Source organism: Cavia porcellus, unplaced genomic scaffold (genome assembly GCF_034190915.1).
Source record: "Cavia porcellus strain 051 isolate PalLab524CR breed Dunkin Hartley unplaced genomic scaffold, mCavPor4.1 scaffold_23, whole genome shotgun sequence".
In the NCBI taxonomy this organism is placed as follows: domain Eukaryota; kingdom Metazoa; phylum Chordata; class Mammalia; order Rodentia; family Caviidae; genus Cavia; species Cavia porcellus.
Window position 1 is genome coordinate 30,693,517 of NW_026947506.1, and position 16,721 is coordinate 30,710,237.

Here is a 16,721-nt window from a genome sequence, read left to right on the forward strand (position 1 = left end):
CCTGTCATCTCACAAAGGGGAAGGAGGAGTTGGGGTGAGCATCATGTGAAAGGTGGCTGGGGTAGGGATAATGCAGACAGCATGTGGAAGGGTTTCCAGATGGCAGTGGGTGTGAGGGGCCTGAAGACCTGGTGAGAGAGAGGAGCATGATCTGGCAATGGAAACAATGGTGACAGTGGAGTGGAAGAGAAGCAGGAAGCAGGGTGGGTTGCGGGGAGAGAAGATAGCAATGGAGGAGTAGTGGGGGAGGAAGGATGTGAAAGTGAAGATGGTGGCAGAGGAGAACAGGGGGAGATTTGTGGGGATAGAGGAGGAGTGAGAGCAGAGGTGAGAGCTCTCTGTAAGGTCAGCAGGATTGTCAGGTAAGGCTTTTCATAGTGTGTAGCAGGCCAAAAGCATTTATGCTGCCCCACATGCCTGAATGAGGAAGGGGGCTGCCCTGAGAGCAAAAAAGGCCTGAAGATAAGGAGCCCAATCACTTGCCTTATGATAGCAAAGGTGTGTAAATCACAGGCCCACAAGCCCTGTCCCCCTTAGCTGTCTAAGAACCTTCTAACACAAGAATGTGGCTAGAACACCTTTTTCCTGATCTCCAATGGGAGTAGTACAGGGTTACATGGAGGATGTGACCTGGGGATTATAAAAAGCACCACAAAAGACACCTGTATAAATGCCTAAAATGACCATATGAGCAGCATCAACCCATGTCCTAACCACCTCTGGAAAGTAGCATTTAGGCATTTCCTCACCACCTTGGAAAATGCACATGAACAGCACACTGCATGCTGTGCACAACACATGCAAGTGTGGGGTACTCAGGGCCAGGCTGTGAGTAGAAACCCTCTGACCTGACATCTTGAGGTGTGTAAGGACAACTGGCAAAATGTAGATGTGATCAGAATCACCTTAAATGTCCAGGCTGAGAGTGGCACTCTGTAGGATGTAAATGGGAGCAGGGTCCCCCAAAGATACATGAACTCAGGCATGTGTAAAGCGTGCAAGGTGGCGATGTGAGCAGCACTTTTGTGCTGACCATCAGTGGCCTCTGTGTCACCTGGTACACAGTGGACTACATGGAGTCATACTCTGTCACAATCAAAGCAGGCATCCGTTAATATGAGACTTCTACAATATTGACATGCTCAGATATCCCTAATACTGCACCATCACATGGGTCCTTCTCAGTGACACACAGAACATGACAGGCCTGAGCAGAGTCCTGCAGAACTAGGACATGAACAGCAGTCTCCCTGTAGCACACCTACTTCCCATTCAATTGTGACTCCTATTAAATGTACTTGTTTCCTGAGAGTCCCATGACCTCACTAACTGTCTATGGACAGGGCCCTCTATGCTGGAAATGTGATCAGGGCTACCTGCAGTTCCCTCACCTGTCCTCCCTGCCTGGGGCCTGTAGAGAATCTTATGTGCTATAAACTTGACCTCACAACCCACAACCTAACACCTGCTCAGACCTGTCTGATGACTTGTGCAATGTCACCATCAATCCAGCCACCTGCACCATGGTGTGAAGTCCATCACAGGGTTATAAGCACACACACTCCTCTTCCAATCACCCCATCAATGTGTGCAGCACTGCACACCACAGATAAAAACAGCGCCAATGCACCATGTTTTGACGTCCTCAGGAACTGATGGAGCCCTGCAGCATGTGGAAGTGCATACAGACCCTCCATACTCTGACCAATGCTGTTGTGGGCACCCTTTCTAAAGTAAAACAAAAAAGATTCTGAGCATGTCATGTGCATGACCATCTTGCATGCAGCCCTACAGGAAGAGGACACAAGATTGGTACCATTTCCAGACCAATGCAGATCTGTGGAAAATCTCTCCCACACTGCTTTGATGAGCACTATCCAGCATGCTGTCATCAGCTTGCATGAATGTGCAGCCTTCCTGCAAGTGAATGTGGACAGAGACACGCCCTATCCTTGGGAGCTCAGTGCTAAGTAGAAATCTGTTCATCAGGAATGCGAGGAGAGCCTTGCTGTGACAGAACCACCCCAGGCTGACATGGAACATTCTATGAGTACATTGTGAGCAGAGCCTCCTTGTGGCCTGAAAACTGCAGGCATGAGTGGAAAATTGGCAAGGTGGATATGATCAGTCCAACTCTATGGGCACCATCTGAGAGGGGGGTGACCCCTATTTGGGGGCAGTGAACTATATCAGGAGGAGGTGACCAGAGCTTTCTATGTGTTCCACCTCTCCTCTGGTGGCACAGAATTCACGACATGTCACAAATATGAGCACTGCCTCACTCGTTAATACAATCAGTTAATTGGATGCCTCTGCTCTGTGGAGGATGGCAGAGAACTCAGTGTCCCATCCATACTCTGCTGTGTGTGGCCCGTCATTTTGAAGCTATGCATCAAGGACCCAGGGCCCAACCAAATCGCTGGTGTGTGGGCCTCTGAAAAGAAACATGGAAGCACAGCCATCCCCTCTGTCCTCCACCTGTCGGACTCTGGGCCACTAGAAAAGTGTATGTGAACAAGAACCTAACCCCATGTCCTGGTTACCTCCAGCCTGTGTTCAACTGTGAACTGTATGGATGTAAATAGAGCTCCCCATGTCCATGTCATGATCATGAAGGCTGTACATGGAGCCCGGTACAACTTGACTATAAGCAGAGCACTCCACATACAGTGCCAAGTCCTAGGAGTATATGGAGCCCTCCCCAAGTGAATGTGAACAGAGCCCTGACCTTGTCTTAAGCACTACGGATGTGTACTCAGACCTACAGTGAATGTGAGCAGAGCCTCTCACTGTCCTGAACAACTCAGGCATGTGTGGCGACCTGCATGATGTGACTGTGACCAAAGCCTCCCCTGTGTCCTGATGACCTGTGGCACTGGTGGAGTCCTGTAAAATGTGAATGTGGACTCAGCCCTTCCAAACACCAACAATCCCAGGAAAGTGCAGTCCCACTACAAAGAGAAGGCAAGTAGAGCCCCACATGTCCCAGACATAAGCATCATGCATGGAGCGGTCTACAGGGTGGAGGTGAGAAGGAGCCTACTACTTGCTGACTGACCCTTTTAGGTAGCTGCAAATCTTTTATGAGATGTATTTCAACGGAGCCACAGTGGTGCTCATCTTGTGCATGTGGAGCCCTTTTCAACACGCAGCATGTACAGAGCAGGTCATTCTGTCAATGCCTCAGGCTTGTGTGGAACCCTCTACCAGGAAATGGGCACTGTGGCCCCACACTCACAATGCCCAGCTCAGGCTCACATAGAGCCCTGTACAACTATCTGTGGGCAGTGCCCTCTCCTGTCCAGACAATATGAGGTAGCACTGGAGCCCAGCCAGGTGATCTCAATGCTTCAAGTATAGAGCCTTAACTTGCTATGATTGTGAGCCCTGCCATTTATAGATGACCAGGGCCATCCCCCATGTGTCCTGACACACTCAGGCATTTGTAAAAGGCTGAGCAACATGGATGTGAAGAGCAGCTCTCCATTTCCTGCCAATCAGAGCATCTGTGAACCCTCCACAATAGGAAAGCACAATCAAGGCAGCTCCATCTCTGTTACCTATGCAACCCAGGGCCCATTCATAGAGCAAGAGCCCTATCTATTTCTGACCATCTCAGAAATGTGGAAAACCTCTGCTGTGGGGTTGTCCACAGAGACATTTGCCTGTGACGAAGTACAGAGCCTTCCACAATGACCTTGTGAACAGATCCACCAAAGAGACACCAATATCCTAAGTCCCCCAGGCATGTGTGGAAATATCTGTGAGGAGGGTATGCACACAACATTCGCTCTACCCTATGGCACACATACTCACACGCACACACATGTATGCTCACCATTGCAGGTAGTTGTGCTGCCCTGTGGAAAACTAGACAACACCGCCCTCTGGTGTCCTGACCAAGTCAGGCACATGCGGCATGATGTGAGCAAAGCCTGCATGTCCTACCTACCATCTCAGTGTGGAGAATCATCTATAACAAGGATTTAAGCAGCACATCTTCCTCCTGTTATTGTCATGACCTTCTCCACCTGCATCGACCAGGGGTACAAGGAGGAAGTGACTTAGGGACCTGCAGGACAACTGGAGTCCCCTGTAGAGATCCCTCAAACACCCATGTGACAGAACTAATCCATGTCCTCACCACCTCTGGTAAGCAATGCTAGGGCATTTTCCCACCCGCTCTGGAGGACGCATGCACTGGAGCAGTGCACAGCATGTTCCCAACAATGCAGGCAAGTGTGGGCCCTGTAGAATCAGGCTGTGACTGGAAACACCAGGACCAGACCTCCTCAGTAGCTGAGGTCACCTGGCAAAATGTACACGTGGTAAGAATCCTCACACATGTTCCTATAGTCTGGGGTGGTGGTCAAGTGCTGTACGATGTATACATGAGTTGTGTCACCCTGAGGCATATGAGCTCAGGCCCTCTACAGTCTTTCAAAATGAGGATGTGAACAGTGGCCTGGCACACCTTGTGCTGACCGTCTGCGGCCTATGAAGTGCCCGGTACACCATAGATGAGAGTGGAGCCCCATCCCAACCAAACTAGAGGAAGAATTTCTTATATGAGACCAGCACGCCATCTGTATGGTCAGATCTTCCTCCCATTTGCACCACCGCAGGAATGTGGAATCCTGTAAAATGTGCATCTTGTATGATACTTTGAGATGAAGAACATTGTGGACCTCAGCAGAGTCCTGCAGAAGAAGCACATGAATAGCAGTCCACTTGTAGTGGACCTACCGTAAATGAAGTTGTGCTTCTTGTCCCATGTGTCATCCCCTAAGAACCACTATGATTGCAATAACCAACTGTAAATTGGGCCTTCTCTAATGTAAATCAGAACAGGGCTGCCTGCATCCCCCTGACTTATCATCCCTGCCTCAAGCATGTATAAAACCTTGTACATTGTGAACCAGATCATGTCCCCATCATGTCCTACCTACTCCAACTTGTCAGATGATTAGTGCAATGTCACCATCAATCTACTCACCTGCCCCATGGCATGGAGTCCAGCACAGGGTGGTGAGCACATGCACTCCGGTTCCAACCATGCCATCAATGTGTGTAGCACCATACACCACAGATGTGAGCAGGGCCACACCACCATGTCTTGATAACCTAAGGCACTGTTGGAGCCCTGCAGAATGTGGAAGTGTGTGCAAATCATCCATCACCTGACCAGCTCTGATGTGTGTGCCCTTCGCAAAGTCAAAGAGAACAGAAGACACTTATGTCATATGCATCATCACCTTGCATGCGGCCATGTAGGAAGAGGACACGACAAGAGGTGCACCATATCTGGACCAAGTGCAGACGCCTTGGAAAAGCTCTACCCCTCAGGTACAGCCAGGGAAACACAGCCTGTGATCATCAGCCTCACGAGTGTGTGGACCTCCACGAATGTAAGGGAGACAGCCCACATGCTTAGAAGCTGGGTGCTGCAAGGGAGCCTGTACATCTGGAATAAGAGGAGAGCCATGTCAGGTCCTGACTACCACAGGCTGGTGTGGAGCCGTCTACCACAAGAATGCCACTAAGGCCTAATTGTGGGCTGACCACTGCATGCACGTGCGGAGGACTAGACATGGTGGATGTGAATAGCCCAAGTGTCTGCTGCTCAACTCATGAATTCTGAGCCCACTATAACAAGCATGGGGTGACCTGAGCTTTTTCTGCCAGCAACCTCTCAATGGAACAGAACTTGCTGTAGGCCACAAATATAAGCACTGCCTCATCTTTGGACACAACTGGTTATGTAACTGGATTCCTCAACTGTGTAAGGAATGACAGAGGACCCTGAGTCCCATCGATGTTCTCCATGTGTAAAGCCCTGTATATGAAAGCTGCCTGTCAGGGCCCCAGGTTCGAAAGACATCAACATGTGTGTGGAGCTATGGAAAGAGAACATGAGCTATGGAAAGAGAACAAACAAAAGATGCAAAACACAGCCATCTCCTGTCTCCTTCTCCTTCCTGCAGTGTGAGTCCCTAGAAACTATATGCGAACAGGAACCCAACCCCATGTGCTGGTGACCTCATGCCTGTGCTGAACCTGTGCCCTGTGGTTGTAAACAATGCTCCCTATGACCTTCCAACCAAGGCCATACATGAAGCCCTGTACAACTTGACTGGAAGCAGAGCGCCCCACATACAGCACCATGTCCCAAGTCCCACAGCAGTGCAACGAGCCCTCCCCAAGTGAATGTGAGTAGAGCCCTGCCCTTGTCTTCAACACCATGGATGTGCACTCAGCTCTAAAGTGAATGTAAGCAGAGCCTGTCTCTGTGCTGAACAACTCAGGCATGTGTGGCAGCCTGCATGATGTGACTGTGAGCAGAGCCTTTGCTGTGTCCTGACACCAGAGGAGCCCTGGACAGTGTGGATGTGGACTCAGCCCTTCCATACTCCAACAATCCTGGGGAAGTGCAGCCCCACTACAAAGAGAAGGCAAGCAGAGCCACACATGTTCCAGACATCAGCATCATGCATGGAGCCGTCTACAATGTGGAGGTGAGAAGAGGCCCATCATTTGCTGACGGATTCTCACAGGTAGGTACAATTATTCAACGACACAGAGGAGTGCAGAGCAGTGTAGAGTGGTGCTCATCTTGAAAATGTGGAGCCCTTTTAAACATGCAACAGGGACACAACAGCCCATTCCATCAATGCCTCAGGCCTGTGTGGAACTTTCTACCAGGAAATAGGCACTGTGTACCCACACTCACAATGACCATCTAGGGCTCCTGTGGAGCCCTGTACACCTTTCTGTGGCCAGGGCCCTCTCCTGTCCAGAAAACCTGAAGTGGAGCGAAGCCAGGTGATGATCACCTCTCCAAGTCAAGCACCTTAGAAAAGGAGGATGTGAACACACTTACCCTGTGCAAATATCTGCTGGGATTGTCAGTCCTCTCCGAGGTAAGTAAAAGGACTGACCTCACAAATCCAACCCATCAGCTACGTGGGACGCCCCTACATTATGGTGTAAGAAATATCCCATCACATCCTCACAACCTCACATGTTTTTGAGCACTCCTTAAAGTGACTCTGGGAACAGCCTCTGCCAATGTCCCATCTACATCTCACCTCTGAGTTGAGCTGGCTTCCACCTGCATCTGGCTGGAGCAGCCCAGGGCTAAACCATGGAAGACTCCTGTTGAGAATCTACTATGCGAATGTGGACTGAGGCCTCCACAGACAAAGAGACTGGACTTACAAACAATACAGAGAACCTGTTCAATGTATATGTGAGCAAGACCACCGCTCAACAGTTCCTGACACAGTCAGGCATTGGGGAACACCGGAGGGACATAAATGTAAAGAAGGGGTCTCCACTTCCTGCCAATCGGGAGTCTCCAGTCTCTTTACAGTAAGCATAAGCAGGGCCTCTGCATCTCTGTCACCTATGGAGCCCTGCCGCCATGAACCACACAGGAGCTCTACCTAATTCTGACCGTCGCGGAAGAGTACAAACAGTGCAGCTTGGTTGTGACCAGAGCGGTTTGCCTGTGGTAATGATCACACCCATGTGGAAAGGCCTCCACAATGAGGCTGTGAACAGAGCTGCCAATATCCTACATCCCGCAGCCATGTGTGGAATGAACTACAAGGGAAGTATGTGCGTAACAGCCCCTCTATACCAGCACAAAAACATGCACACACACACACATAGACATCCGCACACACATATGCATCCTCACCATCCCAGGCAGATGTGTAGCGCTGTACAAACCCAGATATGAGTAGCATCCACCTGTGTCCTAACCAACTCAAGCACATACAGCATGATGGGAGCAGAGCCTGCATGTCCTGCCAACTATTGCTGTGCACAAACTCGTCTGCACCATGCATATCAGTAACACCCTCTGTTCCTGACCTCTTGATGTTCTCCCACGTGCACACCCCAGAGTCACAAGGATGACTGGCCTGAGACTTGCAAGACATGCGTAACTATAGAGGCATCCTGGACAGAACCCTCAGACACCCACATAAGCAGCACCAAGCCTAATCTTCACCACCTCTGGTAAGTAGCACCAAGTCATTTTCCTCATCGCCGCTCAGATATGCACGGCAGCAGTGCACTGCATGTTTCAAACAATGTAGGCAGTTGTGAGGCCCTCTAGAACCAGGCTGTGGGAAGGAACAAAGCTACCTGATCCCTCAAGTGTGACAAAACATTGCAAAATCTATAGGTGACCAAATCTCCCCACATGTACCGAATGTCCAGGGTGGCAGTCACATTCTGGAGAATGTACAAGTGAGTGGTTTCTCTCACAGGCAGAAGAATTACGTACATGTGTGGTCTGGACGATGGGGATGTGAGGAGCACTCTGACACCCCTTATGCTAACTATCTGTGGCCTCTGTAGTGCCTGGTACACTATGTATGAAAATAAAACCCCACACAATCCCCATCAGAGCAGAGATTTCTTTATATAAGACCTATATTGTCTGGCAGCGCTTCGTCAGACTCCAGAGCTGAATGGCGGGGCAGGAATGAGAGTCGCTGAAGCTCGGTGAGCAGCTCGCATCAGCAGAGGACCCGTAGGTCTGCAGAGGAGGAGCTGGGCAGATCTGGGGTGCCCTCACCGGCCTCTCTGTGTGTCTGGAGGACTCTGGATATCTCCGCCCAGACTGCTGGAGTTCCCCCAGACTTCCAGGTGCAGTAAATGGGAGAGGTGGGTTTGAGGCTTCCACATCAGCCTCCCCATTCCGCCTTCACTTGGAGACCTGCTGAGCTCCCGATAGGTGGGCTGGCCCACACTACCAGCCTAGCCCAGCCTGTTTAGCTGCCGCGCCTGGCCATAGGTCTGCAGAGGAGGAGCTGGGCAGATCTGGGGTACCCTCACCGGCCTCTCTGCGTGTCTGGAGGACTCTGGATATCTCCGCCCAGACTGCTGGAATTCACCCAGACTTCCAGGTGCAGTGAAGGGGAGAGGTGGGTTTGAGGCTTCCACATCAGCCTCCCCATTCCGCCTTCACTTGGAGACCTGCTGAGCTCCCGATAGGTGGGCTGGCCCACACTACCAGCCTAGCCCAGCCTATTTAGCTGCCGCGCCTGGCCATAGGTCTGCAGAGGAGGAGCTGGGCAGATCTGGGGTGCCCTCACTGGCCTCTCTGCGTGTCTGGAGGACTCTGGATATCTCCGCCCAGACTGCTGGAGTTCCCCCAGGCTTCCAGGTGCAGTGAAGGAGAGAGGTGGGTTTGAGGCTTCCACATCAGCCTCCCCATTCCGCCTTCACTTGGAGACCTGCTGAGCTGGCGACAGATGGGCGGGCCCACACTATCAGCCTAGCCCAGCCTGTTTAGCTGCCACGCCTGGCCATAGGTCTGCAGAGGAGGAGCTGGGCAGATCTGGGGTGCCCTCACCGGCCTCTCTGCGTGTCTGGAGGACTCTGGATATCTCCGCCCAGACTGCTGGAATTCACCCAGACTTCCAGGTGCAGTGAAGGGGAGAGGTGGGTTTGAGGCTTCCACATCAGCCTCCCCATTCCGCCTTCACTTGGAGACCTGCTGAGCTCCCGATAGGTGGGCTGGCCCACACTACCAGCCTAGCCCAGCCTATTTAGCTGCCGCGCCTGGCCATAGGTCTGCAGAGGAGGAGCTGGGCAGATCTGGGGTGCCCTCACTGGCCTCTCTGCGTGTCTGGAGGACTCTGGATATCTCCGCCCAGACTGCTGGAGTTCCCCCAGGCTTCCAGGTGCAGTGAAGGAGAGAGGTGGGTTTGAGGCTTCCACATCAGCCTCCCCATTCCGCCTTCACTTGGAGACCTGCTGAGCTGGCGACAGATGGGCGGGCCCACACTATCAGCCTAGCCCAGCCTGTTTAGCTGCCACGCCTGGCCATAGGTCTGCAGAGGAGGAGCTGGGCAGATCTGGGGTGCCCTCACCGGCCTCTCTACGTGTCTGGAGGACTCTGGATATCTCTGCAACCAGGGAGGGTCCACAGGTTCCTGAAGCACTGCGGCCTGTGGTGAGTACCCTAACCCGGCTGCGATTGAAGAACTGTGGAGCTTCCAAGGGGCAGGTGGGCACACAGTGTCCCTGAGGCCCAGCTTGTCTGGAACTGCGGAGTTCTGAGCAGGCAGAGGAGAGACACTGGTTCTGTAGGCCCAATGACTTGGGGTAGCGCGGTGCCAGAGTCTCACTAGCTCCAAACATAGAAGGGGATTTTCAACAGATCCTGAGGAAGCTTTCAAATAACACTTGAAACACAGAAATATAGGAAAATGACAAAACGAAAGACCAAATTACAACCTCAAACCTCCAGCCCATCTCAAGAAACCCTAGGAGCGATGTATATAGAAGAAAATATATCCCATCCACCTCATATATCGGACAAAATAGCCACTGAAATTGACAAGCAACTCCAGGAAGCTTTAAAGAAATTCAAATTCGAAATAATCTCCCAGATAAAAGAAGAAATGATAAAAGAAATGAAAGAGATTCTAAATATATCTAAAGAAAACACAGATAAAAAATTGGAGGAACTAAACAAAAAGATAGAATCCCTAGACGAGCAATATAAGAAACAAACAGAATACATAATGCAGATGCACAGAGATATACAGGAAATAAAAAACTCCACTGAAAGTTGTAAAAACCGCCTTAATGAAAGTGAAGATAGAATTTCAGACCTTGAAGACAGCATTGCAGCTAGTGAACAGGAAAGGAAAGATCTTTTGAAAATAACAAGGAACCAGGAAACAACAATTCAACAACTGCAAGACGATGCAAAGAAGAATAACATAAGAATGATAGGGATTAATGAAAGAGAGGGAGACAACATGAAGGATGTCAGGAGGATATTTAGAGAAGTAATAGCCGAAAATTTCCCAAGCATGAGATCAGAAACTGACATCAGGATCAGTGAAGCACATAGAACTCCAAATAGTCATAACCAAAATAAAACTACACCCAGACATATAATAATCACCATCCCAGAAATCCAACACAAGAATAGATTATTAAGAGCTGTCAGAGAGAAAAGACAGATCACTTATAAAGGAAAACCTATCAGAATCACAGCAGACTTCTCAGCACAAACGATAAAGTCAAGAAGAGCATGGAGTGAAGTATTCCAGATCCTAAAGCAAAATGATTTCCAACCGAGACTGATATATCCTGCAAAACTATCATTCAAAATAGATGGTGCAATACGATACTTCCATGACAAAGAACAGCTGAAGAACTTCATGAACACCAAACCAACCCTGCAAAAAATATTGAAAGACAGTTTAGATACACAAAGGAAAAAACCACTAAGCAAAGCAAATAATTAAACAGAACAGAAAGATAAAGATGCAACAGCAGAGAGATAACATTCCTACAATTAACAAGCATTTAACAGTAATAACCATTAATGTAAATGGTCTCAATGCACCAATCAAAAGAAACAGACTAGCAGAATGGATCAAGAAACAAAATCCAACCATATGCTGTTTACAGGAAACCCATCTAACCCAGAAGGATACTCACAGACTGAAAGTCAAAGGATGGAAAACAATTCTCCATGCAGCAGGAATCCAAAAAAAGGCAGGAGTAGCCATTCTGTTTGCAGACAACGTGAACTTTAAACCAACAATGACCATAAAGGACAAAGAAGGTCACTACATACTCGTAAGGGGAAAACTCCAAGAGGAAGAGATAACCATCTTAAATATATATGCACCAAACTCCAGAGCACCCAGTTATATAAAATAATTATTAACAGAAATGAAAACGCAAATTATCAGTAACACAATTGTAACAGGAGACCTTAATAAACCACTGACACCAAGGGACAGATCAACCAGACAGAAAATGAGCAAAGAAATAACAGAACTGAATCACACCTGTGAACAAATGGGTTTGATAGACATATACAGAATGTTCCACCCAACAACATCAGAATACACATTCTTCTCAGCAGTACATGGATCATTTTCTAAAATAGACCATATATTAGCTCACAGAACATATTTAAGCAAATGCAAAAAAGTTGAAATCATCCCTTGCATATTATCGGATCATAGCGCTCTGAAATTAGAAATTAATGACAAAAGATACTGCAAAAATCCCACAAACACATGGAAACTAAATAACACACTCTTGAGTAATCAGTGGGTCACAGAAGAAATTAAAGAAGAAATTAAACAATACCTAAAAGAAAATGAAAATGCAGATACAACTTACTGGAATCTGTGGGATGCAATGAAAGCCGTTCTGAGAGGAAAATTTATTGCACTGAGTTCCCACATCAGGAAAACAGAACGAATACAAATAAATAACTTGATGCTACACCTCAAACAGCTAGAAAAAGAAGAGCAAGTCAAGCCCAAAGCCAAAAGAAGAGAGGAAATTATAAAAATCAGAGCAGAAATCAATGCAATAGAGACTAAGAAAACAATCCAAAGAATCAACGAATCAAAGAGTTGGTTCTTTGAAAGAATAAATAAAATCGATAAGCCCCTAGCCAACCTTATTAAAAAAAGGAAAGAAAAAGCTCAAATTCATGCAATAAGAAATGAAAAAGGAGAAATCACTACAGACCCAATAGAAATACAGAGGATCATCAACACCTATTTCGAAAACCTCTACTCTCAAAAGTTTGATAACACAGAAGAAATAGACAGATTCTTAGAAGCATATGAAGTACCAAAGCTAGATCAAGAGGATATAAAACTGTTGAATAACCCAATCTCTGCTAATGAAATTGAAAATGTAATTGGGTCCTTGCCCACCAAGAAGAGCCCAGGCCCAGATGGATTCACTGCAGAATTCTACAAGAAATATAAAGAAGACCTAATGCCGACACACCTCAAACTATTAAATGAAATTGAAAGGGAAGCAATCCTCCTAAGTCATTCCTGGAAGCAAATATTACTCTAGTACCAAAACCTGAGAAAGACCCAACTATAAAAGAGAACTATAGACCGATCTCCCTAATGAACATAGATGCAAAAATCCTCAGTAAAATATTGGCAAATAGGATCCAGCAAATCATCAAGAAGATTATACACCATGACCAAGTGGGATTCATCCCAGGAATGCAAGGATGGTTCAACATACGCAAATCAATAAATGTAATCCACCATATCAATAAAGCCAAAAATAAGAATCACATGATCATTTCTATAGATGCAGAAAAAGCCTTCCATAAGGTCCAACACTTATTCATGATAAGAACTTTACAGAAAATTGGAATAAATGGTCTTTACCTCAATATAATAAAGGCCATTTATGACAAACCAACAGCCAGCATCATACTAAATGGCCAAAAATTGAAAGCCTTTACTTTAAAATCGGGCACAAGACAAGGATGTCCTTTATCACCACTCCTATTTAATATAGTACTGGAAGTACTAGCCAGAGCAATTAGGCAAGAAAGAGAAATAAAAGGGGTAAAGATAGGAAAAGAAGAAGTTAAATTATCATTGTTTGCAGATGACATGATACTCTACATAGAAGACCCCCTAAACTCCATTGAAATACTCTTAGATACAATAAATAAATTCAGTAATGTGGCTGGATACAAAATCAATACTCAGAAATCAATAGCATTCCTATACACGAACAACAAAATCACAGAGAGGGAAATAAGAGAAACTGGACTATTCACATTAGCAAGCAAAAAAATGAAATATTTAGGAATTACTCTTATGAAAGAAGTGAAAGACTTATACAGTGAAAATTATAATACACTGAAAAAGGAAATTGAAGATGATCTCAGAAAATGGAAAGACATCCCTTGCTCATGGATAGGAAGAACAAACATTGTGAAAATGGCCATTCTCCCAAAACTGTTATACAGATTCAATGCAATCCCAATAGAAATTCCATCAACATACCTTATAGATCTAGAGAAATCACTCCTAAATTTCATCTGGAACCAGAAGAGACCTAGAATCGCAAAGGCAATTCTAAGCAGCAAAGACAAAGCAGGAGGCATCACAATCCCTGACTTGAAGTTATACTACAAAGCAACAGTAGTAAAATCAACATGGTATTGGAATCAAAACAGAGCCGAAGATCAGTGGAATAGATTAGAAGATACAACCACAACTACAAACACACTCAACCACCTTATCTTTGATAAAGGAGCCAAGCAGGTTCACTGGAAGAACGACAGTCTCTTTAATAAATGGTGCTGGAAAAACTGGCTCTCCATTTGCCGAAAACTAAAGCTAGACCCATGTCTATCACCATGTACTAAATTAAAATCTAAATGGGTCAAAGATCTGAATATTAAAACAGAAACACTAAATCTATTGGAAGACAAATTAGGTAGAAACCTTGGAGACATAGGAGTAGGTAAAGAATTCATGAACAGGACTCAAACTGCACGGGAAATACTTCCCAGAATCAATAACTGGGACCACTTCTTATTAAAAAGTTTCTTCATGTCAAAAGAAATCTCCAGCATAGTGAAAAGAAAACCCACAAACTGGGAAAAGATTTTAGTGAACTCTCTCTCAGACAAGGGCCTCTTGTCTAAAACATATAAAGAATTAAAGAAACTCAGACCTCCAAAATTCAAAGATCCAATCCAAAAATGGGCATCTGAGATGAATACGCAATTCTCAGATGAAGAAATGCAAATGGCAAATAAATACATGAAAAAATGCTCATCATCATTGGTCATTAGAGAAATGCAAATTAAAACCACACTGAGATACCATCTCACTCCTGAAAGAATGGCCAGGATCAAGAAAACCGACAACAAATGCTGGAGAGGCTGTGGGGAAAAAGGAACTCTCCTGCACTGCTGGTGGGAGTGTAGACTGGTACAGCCTTTGTGGAGATCTGTCTGGAGATTTCTCAAAAAGTTGGGACTGGAAATCCCATTTATTCCAGCTATTCCACTTCTAGGCATATTCCCAGAAGAACTGAAAGCATCATACCACAGTGATATATGTGCACCTATGTTTATAGCAGCACAATTTGTAATCGCCAGATCTTGGAAACAACCCAAGTGTCCATCAACTGAGGAATGGATAAAAAAGTTGTGGTATTTCTATACAATGGAGTATTATTCAGCTATAAAGAAGGATCACATTGAGATATTTATCAATAAATGGGCGCAGCTTGAGACCATACTCATAAGTGAAATAAATCAATCTCGCATGTGTGAATACCGAATAGTTTCCCTAATGTAAGTAATGATTCAAATATATAAAAATATGTGGTAATCATGATTCCCCATTAGGTGGCCTTGGAGCCTTATAAAGTTTTCACTCATTAATTAGAAAGGCTTTATTCTGGGCTTCTTGATTTGAAAATATTTGAAGCTAGAGTATATGAAGTTTTATCCAAATATTTCAAGGAAAAAGACACTATGGTAACTACTATTAAGTCAGGTTATATGGTGGTGAAGTACTAGGTTGTTGAGACAGTCATGCTGGGACCTCTATTGTTATATTGTTATGTCCTGTTTTATCTCAATCTCCCCCTTATTGTTTAAAAAAATTATTTAGTCGGGACTTCCTGAGAACATGGCGGACAGACAGCAGCAGCTACTGAAGGCTCTCTAAAGGCTCGGCTCAGAGGCCAGGAATGATGCGGACTAAGGAGATACGAACCAGTAGAGATATGCTCTGCTGACTCAGGAACGAACTGGGCTGAGAGAATCTAACTTAGAATACAGTCCTGGCGCTAAAATAGGAACAGAAAAATCTCGGTGTGGAGGCTCGACCCCGCGCCATTGGAAACCGCGGTTTGGATTTCCCGCCGCCCGGCGGCTGGCTGCCTCCACAGCGGCTCGGCAAGGAGAGACGCGCAGAAGCTCGGGAACGGGAGTCTGCGAATGGAGTCGGAAACAGGACGGACAAGGAGGAAAACTGACTGGTGGCGAGGTGAGCAAGAAACTGATCCCCTACCACAGTTTGATTCCAGCGGAGGTTTTTCTGGGCTCGGGCAGTCCTGTAAGAGCAGGGCGCGGTGACAACTCCAGCCACACATTCCCCTCTCGGACGGGATTGGTGAAAGGTGCCTGGTCTGAGTGACGCTGCTGGCGGACTCCCTAGGCTGGCCTAACCCAGATCCCAGAGCCTGACGGTGGCCTGGAGGAGCAACCGACTCCCGCGTAGGCTGCCTCCTCCGCGGCTCCCTGGGGCGCAGCGGAGGGCGGGAACAACTAGCCAGCGCAATTTGATCAGGCTGTGGCTGACAGGCAGGGAAGCCGGGCCTCCTGTGTAAGATTGCATTTTATAAGGAACAGAAAATATGGGGAAGGGAAGCAACAAAAAAGGCTCCTCGGCCCCCAATCCTGAGAATCAGGCAATAGTGGACACTGCACCAATATACATTAAGCGCCATTTAGAGAGCCTCATAGACCAATTCAGGAATGAAGTTATCAATGACCTGAAGCTAGAAGTATGCAGAATAGTTAGAGAAATGCTAAGCACCACCCAGGAAAAAGCAGATGGTGGAATGGAAGAACAGAAAAAGAGGGGAGAATTGCTTGATGGAGAAAACAGAGAAAGCATTGAGTATGTGAAGCAGGTGCAAAGGGACTATCAAGAAATTAAGAAGTCTACCCAAGACTGGCATAACAGCTTGAAAGAAACTAAGGACAGACTATCTGAATTGGAGGGCAGACTTGAAACATGGGAGAATGAAATGAAAAACTACTTAAAAATAACAAAGAAACACACAGCAATAATACAAAGACAAGAAGATGATAAGAGGAGCCATAACTTAAGGATTAAGAACATAAAAGAAGAAGTAGGGACACAAACAAG

At 46.6% G+C, this 16,721-nt stretch overlaps 1 protein-coding gene across 16 annotated transcripts in view; it reads right to left on the reverse strand.

The window, feature by feature from the left end:
* The window catches only part of Zfand2a (zinc finger AN1-type containing 2A), an 80,798-nt gene that overhangs the window by 40,968 nt on the left and 23,109 nt on the right, over positions 1–16,721 (reverse strand). The window lies entirely within an intron of this gene.